At 37.3% G+C, this 21,535-nt stretch overlaps 1 protein-coding gene across 5 annotated transcripts in view; it reads right to left on the minus strand.

Annotated features, from left to right (window-relative positions):
- The window catches only part of Mamld1 (mastermind like domain containing 1), a 135,635-nt gene that overhangs the window by 111,529 nt on the left and 2,571 nt on the right, over positions 1-21,535 (minus strand). The window contains exon 1 of one of the 5 annotated variants that reach the window (XM_055608784.1): positions 660-715. The exons of the other annotated variants lie outside the window; for them this stretch is intronic. The gene's annotated coding sequence lies outside the window, so the exon portion shown is untranslated. Of the gene's footprint in view, positions 1-659; positions 716-21,535 lie in introns of those variants that run through there. 5 annotated transcript variants of the gene reach the window in all.

The following is a 21,535-nucleotide window of genomic DNA, read 5'->3' on the forward strand; positions in this document are numbered from 1 at the left end:
TATGACTGAGTAACAATGATCAGTAGGCCTTAATATCAAAATGATTCATGTACTAGAATTATTTAATAGAATTTGAAAACTACCATCATTAAAATGTTAAACAAAAAATTACTAAGACATTTCAAACTAACAAAATAGAAAAAACACAGCAAAGAATCTGAAATTATTAAAAAATGAAAATTACAGACATGAAAATAGAATTATAAAGGTAAAATAACCCACTTAATGGGCCAACAAAGTTGAGATGAAAGAAGACAAAACTAATAATTATTCATAGAATCCACCCACTGAGCAACTGTCTGAAAGTCACCTAAGTGGGGGGGAGGGACTAATGAAAGAAGCAGTAGAGAAAGGAAATATATGAAGAGGAGAAAGAAGTAAGGGCTTAGGGACTTCAAGAGCAGTGACAACAGATCCAGTATTTGTGTCATCCAAAGTTGAGAAAGGTGAAAGCAAGATTGTAAGTCTAAATAATAGTAAAAATTCAAAAATTTTAGAAAACAATAAACATACAGATTCAAATATAAAGGAAAATTTCAAACAGAATAGACCCAAAGTAAGAGAGCTTAAAATTAAACTTCCAGCAACTAAAAGGCCACACACACCAAGGGGGGAAAAAAACTATTGAGAACATCTGAACAAAGTAAAACATTACTTACAAAGGCATACCAATTCAAATGACGAGGTACTTTTCTTTGGGAACCACAGAGGCCAGGAGGAAGTATCACAACATTTTTCAAGTGCTAAAAGAAAAGAACTGTCAACCTCAAATTATGTATCTGGCAAAAATATCCTTAAGTAATGAAGGGGAAATCAAGATATTCTCAGATGAAGGAAAACTGAGAGATACTGTTACTAATGATTCCATCACTAAATAATGCTTAAAGGAAGTTCTCTACACAGAGAGGAAATGATAACAGAAGAATGCCAGAAACTTCACAAAGGAGAGAAGAAATTCAGGTAAAAATAGTGATAATATAATGAACTATTCTTTCTCACGAGTTTTATAAATCATACCCAGTGAATGAGGCAAAACCTCTGACACCATTTCTTCTGATGCTTAGTGTGCATATGGGAAATAGTTAAGACAATAACAAGCAAGGAAGGTAACATGACTTAAAAGCAAATGAAACTTCTATATTTTAGTAAAACTCATAAAATATCAATGGTAGGCTATGTTAAATTCAGTATGTACATTGTAATAGTCACTGGGAAAACTATACAGTCTAATAAAAATGGAATATGAACCCAAATGGAATCCTAACATATGTTTAAGTGAATCATGAGAATGTAATGAGAGAGAATGAAGTGGGTGGAAGAAAGAGAGACTATAAAAAATAAAGAATAAACAAACAATGATATATTAGTTCTTTTAAAGTTGGGATTTATAAACAGTTATTTTGTGTTTATGTGGTTTAAACACATTAACTAAAAGGTTGAAATTAACAAATGATTTAAAAAGAGGCATGTTGCATAACAAGATACTCTAAATACAAGGCATAAGTAAACTAAAAGACAAAGAAAGGCAATAGTACCATGCAAATACTAATTTTAAAAGTAGTAGCATCTTTGTTAATATCAGTAAAAGACCAGAGCAAGGAAAAATGTCAGAGATGGACATTATATAATCATTTAAGTATGTAATGATAAAATAGGCAATTCACTAGGAAGATACATTATTGGTAAGTATGTACACCTGAAATAACAGGAAGTCTTTGTTTTTATTTAGTTCTTTTTTTTTTTTTTTTTGAGACAAACTCTTGCTATGTAGCCCTAATGGGCCTAATACACAACATGTACTCCTGGTTAGCCTCAAACTTACAATTCTCCTGCCTCAACTTTATGACTGCTGTGATTACAGTTGTGCTTCTCCCAGCCACTTCATAGTAACATGAAGCAAAAGCAGAATGAGCCAAAAAGAGTAAACCCATAATTGTAGGTAAAGTTTTAGTACCATACTTTCAGCAAAAGATAAAAATTAGCAGGCAGAATTAAATATGAGGTCATCAGCAATACTTGATCAGCTAAAACTATCTACATGTTACTTACAGGACAATCTACACACTAAAAGATTATTCATTTGTTTCATGCGTCTACAGAACATACATCAAGATAGAACATATCTGGATCCCTGAAACACATCAACAACATTTTAGGAATGAAATCACACAAAAGTCACAATGGACTCAAACTGAAAATCCATAACAACAACAACAAAAAAATTAAGTTACTTTTTAATTAATTTATTTTTTATGTTTTTAAAATTTATATATTTTTTAATTAATTACAGTTTATTCACTTTGTATCCCAGCTGTCCCTCCTTCCCTCTATCTCTCTCAAGACCACCCTCCCTCCCTCTTCTTCTCCTATGTCTGTCCCTCCCCCAGTCCACTGATAGGGTAGGTTCTCTTCCCCTTCCATCTGACCCTAGTCTATCAAGTCTCAACAGGACTGGCTGCATTGTCTTCCCCTGTGGCCTGGTAAGGCTGGCTCCCCTCAGGGGGAGGTGATCAAAGAGCCAGCCCATGAGTTCATGTCAGAGACAGTCCCTGTTCTCCTTACTAGGAAGCCCATTTGGAGACTGAGCTGCCATGGGCTACCTCTTTGCGGGGTCTAGGTTATCTCCATGAATGGTCCTTGGTTGGAGTACCAGTCTCGAAAATACCCTTAGGCCCAGAGTTTTTGGTTCTGTTGCTCTCCTTGTGGAGCTCCAGATCCTTCCAGGTCTGGGATGTAGCCTCTGGATGTAGCCCCCCCTTCTTTTGTAAGATTCCCTGCACTCTGCCCAAAGTTTGGCTATGAGTCTCAGCATCTGCTTTAATACCCTATTGGGTAGAGTCTTTGAGAGGCTGTAGTAGGCTTCTGTCCTATTCCCTCTTTTCTCCCTCTTCCGATGTCTATCCTGTTTGCCTTTCTGAGTAAGGACTGATCATCTTACCCAGGATCTTCCTTCTTGCTCAGCTTCTTTGGGTGTACAGATTTTAGTAGGATTATCCTATATTACATGTTTAATATCAAGTTATAAGTGAATATATACCATGTGTGTCTTTCTGCTTCTGGGATACCTCACTCAGGATGATCTCTCCTAGTTCCCACCATTTGCCTGCAAATTTCATGATTTCCTTGTTTTTAATTGCTGAGTACTATTCCATTGTGTAAATGTACCACAATTTCTGTATCCATTCCTCAACTGAAGGACATCTGGGTTGTTTCCAGATTCTGGCTATTATGAATAAAGCTGCTAAACAATAAACCTCTAAGTGTATTGAACTAAAGTGAATTAAAAATGATCACATAACTTATAAAACTATGTGGCATATACTTATAACTGTGTTGAAGGGCACATGTTTAGTACTAATGCATATATTAAACAAGAGAAATGCTTTCAAACTAATACTTAAGACAAACTATTTTAAGCTTATCCTGCAATAACATAAAAAGTGAAAAATAAATCCAAAGCTACAGAAGATAAAGCAACATAAAGATCAAATAAAAATAAATTGAACTGGAAATGGAAATGTAGTTCAGTTGGTAGGCTGCCAAGCATGAAGCTCTAGGTTTCATCTTCAGCACCACATAAAAGTGGGTGTGGTGCCACACACAGGAAATGCTAGTATTTGTAAAGCAGACCCAAGAATATCAACATTATCCTTGGCCTTGCCTGAGGTACATGGGACCCAGTATCATCCACCTCTCCTCCACCCTTTCAAAATGAAACAACAGAAGAAGAGACAGATAAAAAAAAAAAAAAAGAGTTTCATCCTTACTGGAAACTTCATCCCGACTGGCTAGCTTTCAGAGTGCTGTAGGCTATTATGTATAATCAATAGTCTTACACAGTTGTGAACCCTATGGTCTAGAAGAAAGACTGGACTGGTAAGAGATGCCCACTAGTGCAACAATGGCACAAATGCCATGGGAATAACCAACCACTTTTCTGATTGGATTTAAGGCTTTTTGCATAAGATGGAATCCTTACCTGTTACTCTTAACTAGCCAGGTCATAGACCCTAGGGGAAAAGCTACTATTATTCAGCTAAATGGACACAGCTATAAATTATCCCCTTGGTTCTTATCTTTATGCCCATAGATTAATGTATCTCTCAGCATCCATCAGGGAAGCTTTTTGTGGTGATGGTAGTAGTAGTAGCAGCTGGAGCATATGATGATTAACAGACACCCACAGTTGGTCAAAATGCAAAGAATAAGAGACTATGAAATTCTCAATTGTAAATGGGATATTTTTTCCCTTCTCTCTTCTCCTCTGCTCTCCTCTCCCCTCCTCTCCTCATCCCTCCCCTCCCCTCCCCTGTCCCCTGCTCTCCTCTCCTTTCCTCTTCTCTCCCTTCCCCTCCCCTCTCCCTCCCCTCTCCCAGTGCCAAAGAAAGCTAGTGAAAAATCCTAGTATGGGAAAGGTAATGTCATACCATCTCTAGGTGAGGGGCTGTTGGCAACTGAGGGCTGCTGTGTAAGGACAGTCAGTTTTACTCTGGGATGTAGCCTCTGAAAGGCTACTGATGTTCCAGGCAATACTCCTACAACCATGTTCACACAGGAAGCACCAAGTGAACTTAGTGAATTTTTAAAAAGAAGATATGAAGTTGCAAAGGGAAAGTGGTGGAAGGTCAGGGAGGAAATAAGGTAGATTTGATCTAAACACATTATATAAACATATGAAATTCTCAAATTTTTAAATGCTAATTTTCTAGAAAGAGCAATAAAACTGACTTCTAGTAAGATTGAATAACCAATATCAAAAAGACTAAAAGATAGGGAATTTTATTCAAAACTCTACATATATAAATTTGAAAAAAAAACAGATGAAATGAACTATTTCCTTTAATGCAACAAATTACCAAAAGAGATCATTTTCATATTTTTATAATTTTTAAAGATATGTGAATCATACCTGAGAAACTCCTTCCCAAGTCTTCAGACCTAAATGGTTTAATTGGAGAATTCTACAATAAAAAATAATTTTCTTCTGGAAAACAGAATAGGAGAAGACATTTCACAATCAATTTTTATGAAACTAGGTATTATCATGACATGAGAACTCAAAACAGAAGAAAAGGGAAACTACAACTGGAAACATTTCATTAATATAGTAGTCCTTAAAGAATTAACTAGGACCAGGGAGATGGATCTGTGGAGAAAAGTGCTTGCTACAGAAACCTGATTTAACTTGATTTCAAATCTCAAAACCCACCTAGAAAGCCACATGCAGCTGTGTACATTGCACCCCTATGGTTCAGGGAGATGAAGACAGAAGCTCACAGGCCAACTAATCTGGAGAACCCTGCACAACAGAAGAGACCTTGTCTTAACAAGGAGGAAAGGGAGAGCTGACTTGGAAAGACTGTCTTCTGACCTCCACACTTGCACTGTGGCATGCATATGACTGCACTCTTCCACATATACATATGCACATATACACAAATAAATATATAAATAGAAATAAATAAATAGAAATGAGTAACTAACTATAAATAAGACAATTTAATTTATAATCTGAATCTTAAGTAAATAAAATTATAGCTAAAAAAAAAAAATCTCCAGACCTAGAGAATTTCACCTAAAAATTGTACCAAAAGTTTAAAGGAAAATCAGTACCACTTTTATACAATCACTAGCATAAAGAAATGACAGGAGGGGCTAAAGAGTTGTATCAGGGTTTAATAGTGCTTACTGTTCTTGTCAAAGCCCTGGGTTTAATTCCCAGCACCTACATGCAGGCTCACAATTGTCTCTAACTCCAATTCTACGGGATATGTTTTCCTCCTCTGACCACTGTGGGCTCCTCCTTGCACACAGCACACATACTCAAGTACCCATACATTTTAAAAAAGAGAGATGATGGGAATATCGTCCAACTCATTTTACAACTCTGATGCCAAAGGTAGATGAACATAGTACAAAAAATAAAATTATAAATCAGTATCTTTCATGTCCTTAATTTTAAAATTTAACAAATATTAACAAATCAAATTCAGGAATGCATAAAATAGTAATACATCGTTGCCTATAATAATTTATCACAGATTAGAAGGCAGGCTCACCATTTGGAAATTAATACACATTATCTACAATATAGGCAAATTAAAAAAAGAAAACTTGTAGGATTTTGTCATTGGGCACAGAAAAATCACTTGACAAATTCCATCACCATTCATTTTGAAAATTCTGACACCAGTATGAATGGAAAAGGACTTCGTAATGAGTGTCTACAAATCCCTATAAACATTATATTTTATGATAAAAGACTGGCTGATTTCACTCTAAGAATAGTAACAAGTCAAGATGTCTGCTGTCATAACTACTGTCCAATAAACCACCCGCAGTTCTAGCTGGTGTATTATAAGGCAAGTTAATGGAGTATAAGGTACACAGATCAGAAAGAATGAAGTACATCTCTCCTCATCTGCAGATAATATATTGTATGGAAAATTTTTAAAAAAACTGCCAAAATATCTTCTCTGATATCAAAAACGAACTCACAAAAATAACACGTGTATCCCAACACCAAACACAGGGACACTAAAACTCAATATTATATGATACTGGCATAGAGACTAATGCATAACTGAATAATTTGAGAGTCAAGAAATAAACTTTATATTTATAGTCAATTGATTTTGCCCTTTTGGTACTGGGGATTGAATGTAGGGTCTTATGCATCGTAGGTAAGCACTTCATAATGAGCTATGTCCTCACCCAGGTCAGTTGATTTTTAACAAGGTACACCAAGACAACACAATGCATAAATAATAGTATTTTGACAAACACTGTGGGACAACTAGATAGCCACATGAAAACAAATTGTGTTTGTCTTTTTGTTTCACTGTGTACAAAATAGGCAACAGACCTTATTATACATTTTCCCAAAGACACATATATGCCCAACAGGGGTATATAATGCTGTTCAAGAACATCAGAGGAATGCAAGTCAAAATCACAACGAAGTATCACTTTACCTGTTACATGTTTTTTTTTAATATTGGAGTAAATATGGAGAAAAGAATTCCTCATAACTATTAATAATGTAAACTGGTATAGCCATTACAGGAAAAATATGAATGTTCCTCAAAAATTAAAAGTAAAACTCCTATAACCCTATCTGAAAGAAATACAGGTTTGACTATATTTGACTGTAGTACCACCCATAGAACTTGAACATGTGAAGCAAATATTAGAATGGTTGCTAGGAGCTATAAAAAGTGAGTATATTCAAAGTGCACCAACTATCAGCTATAAGCTAGGTCAGTTCTGGATAGCTAACATACATCTCGATGACTATAGTTAACATCACTATATTGTTCTCTTAAGATTTGGTAAGAGACCAGTAGTGGCACATGCCTTTACGCCCAGCACTCAAAAGGCCATCTAGGTTTATATAATGAGACTCTATCTAAAAATAATAATATATTAAGGGTAGAGAGATGGCTCATCAGTTAATACCACTGGCTACTCTTCTAGGGAACCTGGGCTTGATTAGTATCCACATCCTTCTGAAATTCTAATCTCAGGATATCCATCATCCTCCTCTGGCCTCTGAGGGCAACAAGCACACACATGGTACACGAACATACATATAGGTAAAATGCCCATGCACATAAATTTTAAACATTAAAAAATAAATGCTTGCTAAGAGAACAAATTCTAAGTGGCCTTAACACTTACAGAACAGTTGTTAAATATGATAAACACACAGGTGCTAATGGATGTGTCAATTTGACTGTAGTAATCATTATGAAATCTATATATTTATATGTAATCATCATATTATACAACATAATTATATACAGTTTTGCTTGTTAATTCAATATTTTTAATGAAACTAAATCAGAAATGGAAAATAGAACTATGTGTAAAAACTAAAACCATAAGAAACACAAGATGAAATCTTTGTGACCTTGAATTAGATAGTTATGTCATAGGTAAAATATCAATAGTATAAGTGAAAACAGGAAAACAAAATAAATTAGGTTTTATCAAAATTAAATAAAGCTTTTATGTTCCTCATCCCACAAGATAAGGGCACTTGCTACCAAGCCCGATCCTCTAGTTTTATTCCTAGAACACATTGGATGGAAGAAAAGGACTGACTTTTGAAAGTTGTCCTCTACTCTCCTCAAATGCTGTGGCATGCATGCTCATATGCACATGTGCAGGTGCCACACACACAAATACACACAAATGCAGGAAAAAACGTCTTTTATTACTAACAATATAATGAAGTGAAAAAATGACCCACAGAATGGAAAGCTGTAATACTGTAAGCCTCCAATACTCAGAATATATCAAGAGCCTTTATATTTATTAAAGACCACAAGACAAATAACTCAATTTTAAAATGGGCAAAGGCTGAAAAAACACTTCTCCAAAGAAAATATGCAAATGTATAATAAACACATAAAAGATGTTCAACATTATCAGTGAACAAACATGCAGATCAAAATTACAGTTAAATGGCACTTTATATTCACTCAAGTACTGTGGGTGTTGACAAAGATGTGGAAAAATTGGAATGCATTGTTGGCAAGATTGTAAAATGGTACAACTACTTTGGATTACAGTTTGGCATTTCGTCAGTGTGTTAAAAAGTTACCGTGTAATTCTGACATTCCTCATCTAAGAATATACCCAAAGGACATGAAACCATATATCTGCATGAATGATTGTGTATGAATGCTCATAACAGTTTTATTCACAATAGCTAAGATGTGACAACTCTAATATCTGTCAATTGATGAGTGAAAAGACAAACTGAGTTTCATCCATATTTGGGGAAAATAAAGGACTAAAGGGTAATGTGTTTGCAGTTCAAACACCACACAAAACAATGGTCACAGTGCACTGGGGAGGTAAATATAGGTAGATCCCTGGCATATCTCCCAGGTCCCAGTGAGAGTCCTTGTTTCAAAAGGTAAAAAACTCCTAAGGAACAACTTCCATATTCATATGCACATGCAGCTGTACACATGTGAACCATACATCTGCACCAAAATATACACAAAAATAAAAGTTAAAAAGAGTAAAGTACTAACAAATTATACTACATGAATAAACCTTGAAAATATTAATCCTCAAAATAAATCAACCATGAAAGTTGGCCTATTTTATTATTTGGAAGAAATTTGTGAGTTCTCTTACCTGGGTGTGAGGAAAGGCTTTATGTGACTCAGTGTCCAAGGGTGATAACAGAAAAAACTGATACCTAAATACAGAAAAGTCCTTTTACAGCTGAGCCTTGTGCATGCCTTGAATTCTAGCACTGGGTAAATGAAGGCAAGAGAATCATGATACCTTGTCTCAAAACAGCAGGCAAGCAAGAAAACAAAAACCTTTGGCATACCATAGAAAACAAGTATCCAGAAAAACAAACAAATTTATAAAATTACTTGTAATAAATATCACAGATAAAAACCCAATTATCGTCACAAGTCTTAAAATTGAGGATATAAACAAAAAAATCAATAGAGAAAGAAAAAAGACTTTAACAGATAATGCACATACAGAAAATATCAAAAAGGCTCTTGAACATATGAAAAGATGCTCCAAGTTACTCATAATTAGAAAAATGCTAATTAAACTACACTGAGATATCACTTCTACCTATCAGATTTAGAAAAATTAAAAAGTATTGCAAATGCTTTGTTGATGAGGTTTTTGGAGACATTCTCATGCATTGCTGGAGGGGAATTGGATAACATATCAAAACTTCATTTGTTTTTACATTTGATAGACGTGTACTGTGTTATTATTATACCTTTAGGAATTGACTCTGGAGATACAGTTCCAACGGTATGAAAATGCATATATTCCAGCTTGCTTCTTGAAAGGGGTGTAAATACAAACTATTGGAAACAACCTAAGAAACTCAGAGCCAGAGGGGTTTTGAATAAATATATGGTACACACCTAGCACAGTAACACTGCAGCTGTCATAAGAGACCGATGAAGACTCCCATGCACTGATACAGAATGGTTGCTACGACAGTTTTCAACTGCAAAAGCAAAGTCTGAAAGTGTCTATAAGGTGCCATGCTTTATGAAAGAAAAAAAAAACTGGTCTATAAAAACGCACAAATCTTTATTTGTGTTTAAGGGGGAGCACAGAAAAACTATTATGTTGCTTACATAGAGGAGATGAGTACAATGGGGTAAAAGGGTAGAGGCACTGTTTGTTTCTGAGGGTTCCCTGTTGCAATACTTCTCACTTTTTGTAGTGTATTATTATTTCACACATATCCCTCAAAGAATTAAGAAAGAGAAAGCAAAAAGAATCCAACCAGAAACAAGTAAACTAAATCCTGGGATATTTGCCCCTGTCTTGTTTTGTTTTGTTTTGTTTTGTTTTGCAAGAGAATGTCTTTGTTTAACTATATATTAAAATATTTAGGGGATAAAAGAGCACTGTGCCCATAATTAACTCTCCCAATTCAGAAAAAGGAGTATGTGCATGCACATGTTTTAGGAAGTTTATTGCTGGGCTTGTAGAGGAAGGTTGATAGAACCTAAAGAAAGTATGGGAAAATAGAAACATTTGATAGAGTGGTCTTCTTGTGAGTGAAGAGACAGAGATCTAGCTCAGGTAGATTCATTTACAACAATTAATTGTATAGTCATAAGCTAAAGAAAAAAACCTATAAATTGATACTCTCCCTTCATAGCCATGGGTTAATGATGCTAAAATGACTTTTTGTATACTCTAGGATTTAGTGAGTAAATATGTTGTGAATGACAGCCAAGATTTCTTACTGTGTATGGAAGGAATTGTAAAAATAGAAAGAGGAAAGGTAGGATGAACTTTGGTATGGAATTGAAATTTAGAGGAATGAGTGTGAACTTGAAATTCCTAGACATTCCTAGGCCTTACAGAAATACTAAAGTAAAGAGTTATGAATAATTTGATTAATATTCTCTCTTATCCTGGTGGACTAAGAGGATGCTAAGACACCTGTAGGAATGAATAAACACGCATGCAATATCTGCATCAAGGGTTCTAAGTACTATTATCTGCTTAAAGATGTTAAGATTTCCTAGGAAATGGGTGATTTTAGGACAATGGAGGTAAAGAACAGGTACAAACTGGCTGTGATATCTTGTAGCAGAAATGAATGTGATGTTAAGATGATCAGAGGACTATTAGACAAAAAGACATAGGAGTCCAAACTAGAGTGATCTGAGAAACAAAATAATGATAATAAAGTATCATAACTCATTAACTATGATAAAATTCACAAATATAATATCAGTAAATATATTTACTTATGATATGGGAGGAGAAGGTTCTTACAGTAGAAAGCAAAACAATAATCATAGAAAACATGATGGAATCACAAGTTCACAATTTGGCAGCCATCACAGTAAAGTTTCCTCAAGCATGACCATCAATTGATGCTAACCTAGTGAGGAAAAGAGAGTAAGAAGATACCAACATAGCCTTGAATATATTCATGACATTAAGACATTCCTTACTGCAAGTTAAAGCAATAGTGCTTTGAAAGTGGAGACCAGGAAGACATGGCCTTAACCAACTTATCAAGGTGACTATCATCAACAAAATTAGAGCCAGCGACCACATGTGCCCCCCCAAGGTGGTACACTGAGAAGATGTACCATTACTTTTCTGTAGCTCCTTACAAAAATCACACAGTCCAAATCTGAACAGAATGAAACAGCAGACAAAAAAAAAAAAATTAAGGGACATTCTGTGAAACAACCAGTCTGTACTCTTCAAACACATCAATGCTTCAAAACCCCCAAACAAACTGAAATATTGTGCCAGTTTAAAGGAGACTAAAGTCACAACCAATTGCACTGCATGATATATTTTTCTTATGCTTTAATGGGCTTTATTAAGACAACTGGCAAAATCTGTTTGTTTTTTTGGACTTCCAGAAAAAAATATTTTTTGTTTCATGGTTCTGGAAGTGGGAGAGACAATGGTAGATTAACTTGCAGTAAAGGTTGGATTCTTGGTTCACATATAGCAGTATATACTTTTGTCTTCATATGGCAGAAGATTCCACGGGGCCTGAGTACCAATATAATTCATGACAATGCTACCATTAAAACCTAACTACCTCTCCAATATCTCACTCCCAACTTCATAACCTTGGGGGTTAAGATTTCAACATGTTAATTTTGAGGGGATACAAATGCAAAAATTTCATTCATGGCATGAATGAAATGACTGTTGTACCTAAGAAGTAAATATCTTAGAGCAAGGTGTATTCTCTAACATCTTATGATTCCTAGCAACTCTATGCCAGGGTTTAACCTAGACTGCATCCATTAGAAAGATTATTAACAATGTTAGAGTTCTGATTTTGACCAGCATCTTGTACTTCTGCATGAGAATGGCTTTTGGTTTTAGGAAATATATATTGAACTATCTGGAGGACAAAAGAGCATTGTGTTTACAATTTGTTCTCACACAAATTTGAACAGAAATTTGTGTGTGTACAGGTGTTTTGTTTGTATGAGGTGGATAAAATATAAAGAAAATGTGACAAAATCTTAACTTCTTCGAAACAAAGTACAAGGTTTTCAGAAATTATTAGAATTGTTCTTTTTTGTGTGCTGATGTGATGTGCTGAAAATGTAACCTAGAACTTTACCCATGCTGGTCAAGTCCTCTATCGATGATGATGGTGATGATGGAGATTAAGGAAGTCTATACATTCATTTCAAATACAAAAAAATTGTAAGAGCTTAGAATTAATGACCTGAACATAAGGTGTAGAGAGCAAAGAGAATAACGACCTTTGGCTTCATGCTCAGAACAGGTTCCAGGTTGATAGATGATTGTCTAAGAAGTAAGAGGAAAGGCATTTCCAGGTACATGTTGGCATTCAGAAAAATAGTGACTGCCATCTGGATAGCTTTCAAGTCAAAATTGGACAAAGGACCCACTACCAATGCTCCTTAAAGTCCCAGCCAGTGTGGCAGGTGCCAGCTACTGTGTTGAACCCTGTCCAGACCCGCCACATATAATGCAGGGAACTGACCTCAGGTAGAGAAATTTGAGAGGGTGAATATTATAAGGGAAATGGTGAAGGGATGAATGCATGAAGAACAAGCAGCTATATGAAAACAGAGATGTGAAAGGCCATTAAATATCCATGGTGAAATAACCTATGCAAATTAATGGTAAGTAATAAGCTAATATGCTTAACAATATCAAGCCACTCAGCAAACAATCACACGATAAAGTGCAGTTTATTAGACACATACTAAAATGAAGACATCCAATATGTAGTGTATTGTCTAATAAACTTGTCGCTAGTTGCACGTGGCTATCAAAAACTTAAAATCTAGCCAGTCCAAAATGACTTATGCTGTAAAGGTAAAACACATTAGAATGTAAATATTGTGGTATATATAATTAATGTAACCTTATTAATTATGTGTTGATTACATGCTGAATAGTTTAGAAATATCATTCAAACTAATTCAATCTGATAATTTTATGTTACTGCAGCTTAAATTATTTCTATTGGACAGCACTCTGGTTTACAAATTTTGTTCCGATCTTCCTCACCTAGGTCCTTGTCTACCCAATTCAAAACCTCACCATCCCTTGGCACTCCTTAACTTCCTTGATTTATTTCCTTTTAAGGCACTTGTCATCTCAGGTATTATACATTTTATTTATTTTTGTCTATTGTTGTCTCACGTATTGAACTATTTTTTTTTGTTTTGTTCACTCTTGTATCCCTGACATTTGTATCTTTGCTTTCACTGCTGATGTTAAATAGTTCATGTTCTACCCACCCAACCCTCCACATCCCCTATAATGCCTTGTACATACTAGACTTATAAAAATATCTTTGTTGAATCCATTTTTGTAAATAACTTTTGGGCAATGCTCAAACTGATTACATTACATTGGGCTCTAGTTTCACACCATAGAAGAAGAGAGGTGGTCCAATGCCAGTCCTATTGAGGAAGAGAAGCCACAGTGGAAAAACGGGGAACACTTGTTTCCTAAAGGCCTGTCATAAAGAGATCCGTAAATGATACTTACAAATATAATTGTTCAGATATCTACCTACCTATTGGAAAAACATCAATATATGTTACCTCTAGAAATATCAAAGTGTGGGCCTAGAAAAATGGCTCAGTGTGTATCTGCTGAGCTAGCATGAGGACTGGAATTTGGATCTCCAGCATCTACAGAAAAGCATGCTTGTGGCGACAGAAAATTCTCTAACATCAGCTATCTTCCTCCATCACTTGCAGAATTTCTCACTGAACATGGAAATCAAGGTGAAAGTGGTAGAGGAAGACAGCCGATATTGTCCCCAGGCCTCCATACAAGCCCAGGTATGTGGATGTACCTACTCATATATAGACACATACATACACAAAAATAAAAATAAATATTGAAAGGACAAACTGCTGGTTAAGTTATATCCTCAAAGTAGGGGGATCCAACATAACAAGAAAAAAGCATCCCTAGATTCTCCCTCAAGGTGATGATAGAATGGTAAGGCTCAAAGAGAACAAGGCCAAGCCCAGGGCCACAGGATGAGATGGTGAAAATGGACCCCACTTGCAACCTACTTCTCCACCAAGACGAGACTCTCCAGACTCTATCCTCCACCTAGTCTACAGGAGTGGGGCAGGGAGTAGGGAGAAATTATTCTAGAGCTGGTATCAGTGTATAGATGAGATGGGTATATTTTGTAAGCACCTCATGAACTATAGGTGGCCAACACAGTTACCCGATTAAAAAAGCAAACTGACTAAGGCTGAGCAATCTGGGTGCAAACAGTTGAGAAACTAAAAGCTTCTTTTAGACAAGACAAACTATTACTCATTACAAAAATAAGGGTGGGGTTGCTTGGGGTTGTTTTTTCTTTCTCTGATGAAAATTAGAAAACATGAAGTTAAACCTAAAACAGCTAACTGTTTAAAATGAAATAATTTCAAATAACAAGCCCCTAGGGACCACCTCCATTATTCACAAAATCTGTTTTATTTGAAATTAGGCATTGGTATAAGATCAACAAAATTCAATATTTACTGTTGGCTGAGAACATGGGTGTTAGGGGAAGAGGTGAGGGATAAAAATTTCTTTCTTTAAGCTACTGTTTGATAGCTAGAAATAAAACCTCTCAGTTCTGTATTCTGCTGACTGCAGGAGCCTGTCTGCATGTTTCTTCTGCTGGTGTATAAGAACTATGGGGTGGGGTGCAAAATGGGACTCCTGATACCCTGAGCTGGCTTTAGCTTCTAGTAAGTTGCTCGATAGACCTTGGCAGGTAAGAGTTTTCTTCAGATCCAGTATCCTTGTGTGTAAAACGAGACTTCTTCAAAGGAATTTCCCGTTTTTTTTTTCTATCCATATATATATATATATATATATATATATATATATATATATATATATATATATATATGTATATATATATATACATATATATATATATAATGCCAATGTTTATCTTTAACCAAACCTTTCGAACTGCTTTCCTTTAGTGAATAATCTCCATGACCTCCTATCCAATCAAAAGTAAATCTCCTTTGCATTTAGGTTCTTAGTAATGTGAAACGATGGATCCATATGTGTCACTCTCAAATATTTCCATTGTAGAATGACAGGGCTACAGGAGGTCTTGGATTCCCTTAGTTCACTCCTACATTACAAGAAAACTGAGGCCCAGAAAGGGAAAGTGACTGGCCTGAAGTGTCCTTAGTCACTTCATCATCAGAGATGAGCCAGGAGCACAGATGAGTGGGTGTTCTTCCCACTACAGCACTGGGTTTTTCCCAGTTTCAAGGATGTGGTCCCAAATCAGTGCATCTTTTGAAGGGCAATAGCCAAGTGCCACCCTTTTATGATTCATAAATCGCTATCATTTCATTTGATTCTGTGATGCTGTCTCAAGTTGCTAGGTGGGATCTACTTTCAATAAACTGGCACGATTCTATCCCATTCAGATTAATAATGAAAATAAAGCTGAAACACTCTGCCCAAGGGTAGGAATCTAAGACACTGCACTACAATCTAGTAACAATACTCATATTTTATATGTTCTTTACTTGACCAACCTTGACAAATTTGGCTGGTTTAAGAAAAGATAAAATGGACAGGAGCACATCCAATGGTGTCTAGGAGAAGGGTCAGGAAACTGGAGACTCTTTGAGTTTAATCTTGTGATTCTATGTACCTGACTGGGACCCAGAGCAGGCTTTTGGGAGGCTCCAATTAGATAATGGTCTCATTTTGTATTATTAGTGTGTAGAAAAGGACCCCTGGGCTGCCCTGCTGCTCAAAGCATCACTTTTGCTCCCAAGGGAACACCTAGAACTTATGCAGGCAGTTTCTGGTGCTCCCTGGGGGTGTTAAATTCCCACTGGGATTAGTGTAGTGACACTCTTTGATACTGCCAAGGGCTCATTTTGAGGGTTGTGACTACAACTAACATAATCAAGCTCTTTATTCCATGGCTGGGGCATCTCTAGAAAGAACCATATTGTTCACTTTAATTCCAATGTCAGCACAACTATTTTAACACCAAGTGGGTCAGCTTTGACTCCAAATCCCTGAAATTAATTTTAGAGTGGCAGTGAAATAAAGTAGCATACTTTGAGCTTTGTTGTAACATGTTCTTGCAACACACAACAAAGACAATGTAGTAATAGAGGTTAAATTCATCCTTGAAAGACAAGCAGCTTAGGAACACTGTGCTCTCCTCCCCAAACCTAGCATAATGCATGCCAGTCTTTCAGAAGCAGACTCAAAAAGCATGTGATGTTGGCAATCAAAACTACCGTCCCATTTGAATTCCAAAGTCGGCACTGTAACTTCCAGAGACAGATATAAACACTGAGAAATCACCGAGAATGAAACCCAAACAACCTCCTGCACATGCCAGCAAAGACCACCCAGCAAAGCTCTCCACATTACCAGCTGTCCAACTTGAAAGCAGGGTGAGATATCACCCCTTCAGAGACCCTTGTGGCCAGGCCCATAATGGATCATTAATTTGTAGCCTCCATCTCTAGTCTTGGTCCAGTCTTACAGCTGTGCTTTTCTGACCACATTGAGCACAGCACACATAGATACAGGGTACAATTCAGAACACTCTTCTTCCATACCCTGCAACTCCTCTCACTACTTTTGATCTGCCTTGAAAACCCACCTGTCTATTAAAACTTCTGAGAAAAAGGACATGCCTGAGAAATCGAGGGCAGGTGTCTCCTTTGGGCAGCTTTTCTATAATCCCCTGAAAAAGCTGGGCAGCTCTCTGGGCCTCAGTTTCCTCTTCTGTAAAATCACCAAGGGACTGACCTTCCAACAGTAAGGTCAATCTTCCAGCACTTCTGTCTTCAGGAGAGGTGGTGTTTCTTTAATAATTGTGTATAGTAATATAGTGGCAATGGTCAGCTTGCTAATTGGGGCCATCAAGTAGGTAAGCTGACCTATGGCCCCAATATCCTTTGCAACTGAGGTGCCAGTGTGCCACTGAAAGAAGCTGGGAGTGTTTTTTTTTTCAGGCTGAAATTCTAGTGAAAAAAATTATGAATGGATGACATATGTAGCACTGTGGGGCTTGGTCCAATTGAACAGAGCACTCTGGATTCCCCAAAGCACCACACTCTATTGCCATGTGTTTAGTCTGTAAAGCATCCCTGGCCCCTCACTGCCCCATCCCCGGCCAAATAGAAAGTGCAACCCAAGGCCATTCTAACCCAGATGCCAATCCATTCAGTAGCTTTGGCCCTTCTTCTGTCTGACCTCTTCTAAAATCAGTAGAATGGTATCCCTTTGGTCTAGTGTCCAGGTACTCCTACAGTGATAGGAAAAAAAGAGGAAAATACAATGGCTGATTAGGCAGAGCAGACACCAGATTACCCAGAGCAAGTAAGGAACTACAGGTGGACTGCATCTCACACCTCAACAGTATAAAAAGAATCACTGGCTAATCCCACATCAAAAGAAAGAATCAGGTGATCATGAATTAGGACTTTCTCCAGGGCCAGGCAAGGTCCTTGTTTTATGGACAAGAAGGAGTAGATAGTAGGGATGTTTGAAGCTTGAGGCAACGAGGGAAGGTCAAGAATGCCTATCAGAGCAAGGAAAGTTTCACAGATTTTGCAAAGAGCTTTTTGCCTTCTTTTGCCCAAGACCTCCTTAGATTGTGTCCCTGGAAGCCTTCACTCTAGGGAGTCCAATGCCTTTGGCTGGGTTCCTCTCCCCAGTGGACTCTTAGATTGTAACATGTCCAGTTGTTTGGAAATTAGGGAGGTCATATTTGAGGAGGAAACCTGAAGCTCCAAGGAAACTAAGGAAGCTCTGAAAAGAGGACTGGAGAGAGAACAACTAGAGGGAAGAGAGGGCAAACAAGAAGGAGCTCAACTCTTGCTTTCCTCTGTTCCCTTTGCATATATGTTCCAGGGATAACAGCTCTGGGCTAGTAATTGAGAATGGGGGTGGGAGACAGGATGTATATGAATATGCTATAATATGCTCTTTGTCACCTCATTGGGGAACTCCTTGACTAAGATCCCCCAGCTCCAGGAAGCTTTTTCCTCTTCCTTTGCTGCATTTATAGCTAGAACAATGGTGCAACATTAGCAACAAGTAATAAACATGCACCATAATATTCCATTGGTGAAATTCCATTCTCAAAGACCTAAAGATGTTTCAGGATTTGCTCTTTAAAAGTGTAAAAAATCAGACCAGTCCCTACTAAGTGTTGCAGTGTTTCTTTCCTGCTGTCTGGCTGACTGGTGCTGCCTAGGTTACCCCTCCCTGGTGGTGGTGTGAGAAGTGTAGGATGGGATATTGTGCTGAACCATATAACCAGCTCCTTTTCCTCCATCATTTATCTCCCTCTTGATGATACCTGAGATGGTCTATTCACACTCTCAGCATTCTATCTACATTCTGCTTTTTTTTTTTTTTTTTTTTTTTGCTTGGATAAGGAGTTGTTTTTTTTTTTTTAAGTTACATTCATTATGTGTATATCAACATTTGTGGCAGCAAAATAATTGCCAAAGAACTGAAGGATAAAAGGTCCTTCTTCATAATGTCTACTGCTACCCGTTTAAAAAAAAATCAATATTAACATCAAGCAGGACAGTAGCAGATACTTACACTGTTGCTGAATCCTTGAAGTAAGAAATGTGTTCTTCAAAAAACATTCCTTGGAACTGGAGGGTTAAGAAAAGGTTCGGCATCGAGTTCGGAATCCATAGCCCAGTGGGTCATGTGTGTATGTGAATAGCAGGCCTTTTTGTCCTTCTAACCTTTGCAAAATAACTGCAAGGCAGCAAATCTGCTCTATATTTAATGAGTCCTCTGGAAATATGCCAGTCTAATTTCAAAGAGTTTAGATCCCGTTATCTGTAGACCAACACAGTGATTAGGAGGCCTGCCATCTCAATAAGTCCCCAGAGGGCTGTATAAAGAGCACTGGACAAGAGACACTCAGAGTTGCCTCTAAGCCCCCTTCTCTATAACTCTAGGTTAGAAGTTCACACTTGCAAAGACACAAGAGAGGGGACATTTTCCACTTTAATATTAGTTTGATTGGCCTTCTGCTGTATTTAATTCCCCTCTTCTCAATGCCTTTTAAAATCTTAGCCCAATTTCTTTATCTCACTGTTTTTCACAATGACAAGGCTGAACTTGATATTTCATTTTCTCAGAAAGTGACAATTTTGTTTATAAATCCTAATACTTCAGAACTAGAAGGGAATCAGATTCAGAAATTATAGTGGAAATACAAGGATGGGGGAAAAGCTTGCCCTAGATCCCTCTGTTAATTAAAGGAAGAATTTTTTTTTTTAAGAAAAAGCCTGTTTTCCAGTTTCTAGTCAAATGTTCTGATCAGCCATATATTGTCACTGGCAAAGAAAATTCAGAATCATTGAAACTGAAAATGTTTACTACATATACAAAGTCCCTTTAAAAGGAAAGAAGCAGTCCAGCTACTGCCAGAAGAACCACTTGTTTACAATCAATTTCTGTCTATCTCACAACCCTAAACAGTAAAGCAGTTCCTGGGCATGTTTCACTAACAGGTTCATTTTAAGCCTTTAACTAGTAAAATGTAGGGGGTGGGGTGGCATTAAGTATGCTGCTGGGGTTAAAAATTCCTTTTTCTTACTGAAAAGGATCAGCAACAGCAAATCTCCTATTTTAATATGCAGTGAATATATAACACCCCCCCCAACTGTAGCAACAGGCTATTTCCTGGTTGAGTCTAAAAATTCAACGATGTTCCTGTTTCAACCCACACATCTGTGTCACTGTCAGAGTCAGTGGCAGGAAAACAGACAAAGTCACCCTTTGCTAATGATTTCCTAACATGGAATTTCCTTGTATCTTCTAAAGCCTTTCTTCCAACGCCAAACTGCCCCCCCACACACACATTGAACTGAAGGAAAACTGAAAATGGTCATAGCAGGAAGAGGATGGTTTTAAAGGAGATCTTATAAGGAAGTCCTTCAACTCTTAAGATGTTTTAAAAGAGAGGAGGAGAAACACTGCTAGTTGTTTCCAACACCAGTAGGTACAAAGCAGATACATTTCTGCCAGGGATCTGGAACTCTCAGCTCCATCTTTCTTCTTTTTCCACGCCTCCAAAGCTATACTATGAGCAACAGAGGAAAAATGCATAAACTAGAGAGAGGTATAGCTAGAGGGTAAAGTAGCCCCCAGAGCAGAAATAAAGCACTAGAGACCTGCAAAAGTACAAAGTAAAATAGAAGGCCATCACTTTCCCCACTGAAGAACACGCTATTTAATACACTACTGGTCATCAAGAGAAAAGAGGGCTGTTACTTTAAGGGGAAAAAGCTGATTAGCTGCTCTAGCTGGCAGCAAACAGCTGGTCTGTCCGGCAGGTTCAAGGCCATTTCAGCTTCTCTCTTATGGAGGTACCATATGTTCCATCTCACACATCAGCAGCTTTATTTTCCAATGATCTTGCTTCAGAAGAGATACACAAAAGGGGGAGAAGGTAGAACCAGTAGTTCACCCTTTGATTACTTTCTTATGCTTTTAGGTGTGGGGGAGGGGATTACCACTTCACCTACTCTAAATACCAGAAATGTTCGGACAACACACTACACAGATGGGAGTGGAGCAGGAGAAAGATATGCAAAAAAGAATTAGAGCGTGGGCACTCATGCTTACAAAGACTTCAACATCTGATTAAAGGGGAATGGGGGAGGGGTGGAGTCAGGGAGGGATCAAGAGGAATAGGACTGCTCTAGAGAACTACCAGCTCGAGTTAGGCCCCGCCTACTTCTTACTTGTCACTTTTTTCTTAACAGTAGCCTTATCTTCACTGAGGAACTTCAGGGGGAGAGAAGTGGACCATTTTGGAGAAGCCTGGGGAAGCAGGCTGACAGGATGTGAAAGGTTAGTTGTAACATCAGGCTTAACATTCCACAAATTTGGTGGGTGCTGGGATGAAGCAGGTTTATGAGACAGAGCTCAGTAAATACTCAGTCCAGCTGAAAACCTAATGCTGGTGCAATATGGACACCCTTAGTTGCTAGACACT

This window comes from Psammomys obesus, unplaced genomic scaffold, assembly GCF_907164565.1.
Source record: "Psammomys obesus unplaced genomic scaffold, mPsaObe1.curated_primary_1811, whole genome shotgun sequence".
In the NCBI taxonomy this organism is placed as follows: domain Eukaryota; kingdom Metazoa; phylum Chordata; class Mammalia; order Rodentia; family Muridae; genus Psammomys; species Psammomys obesus.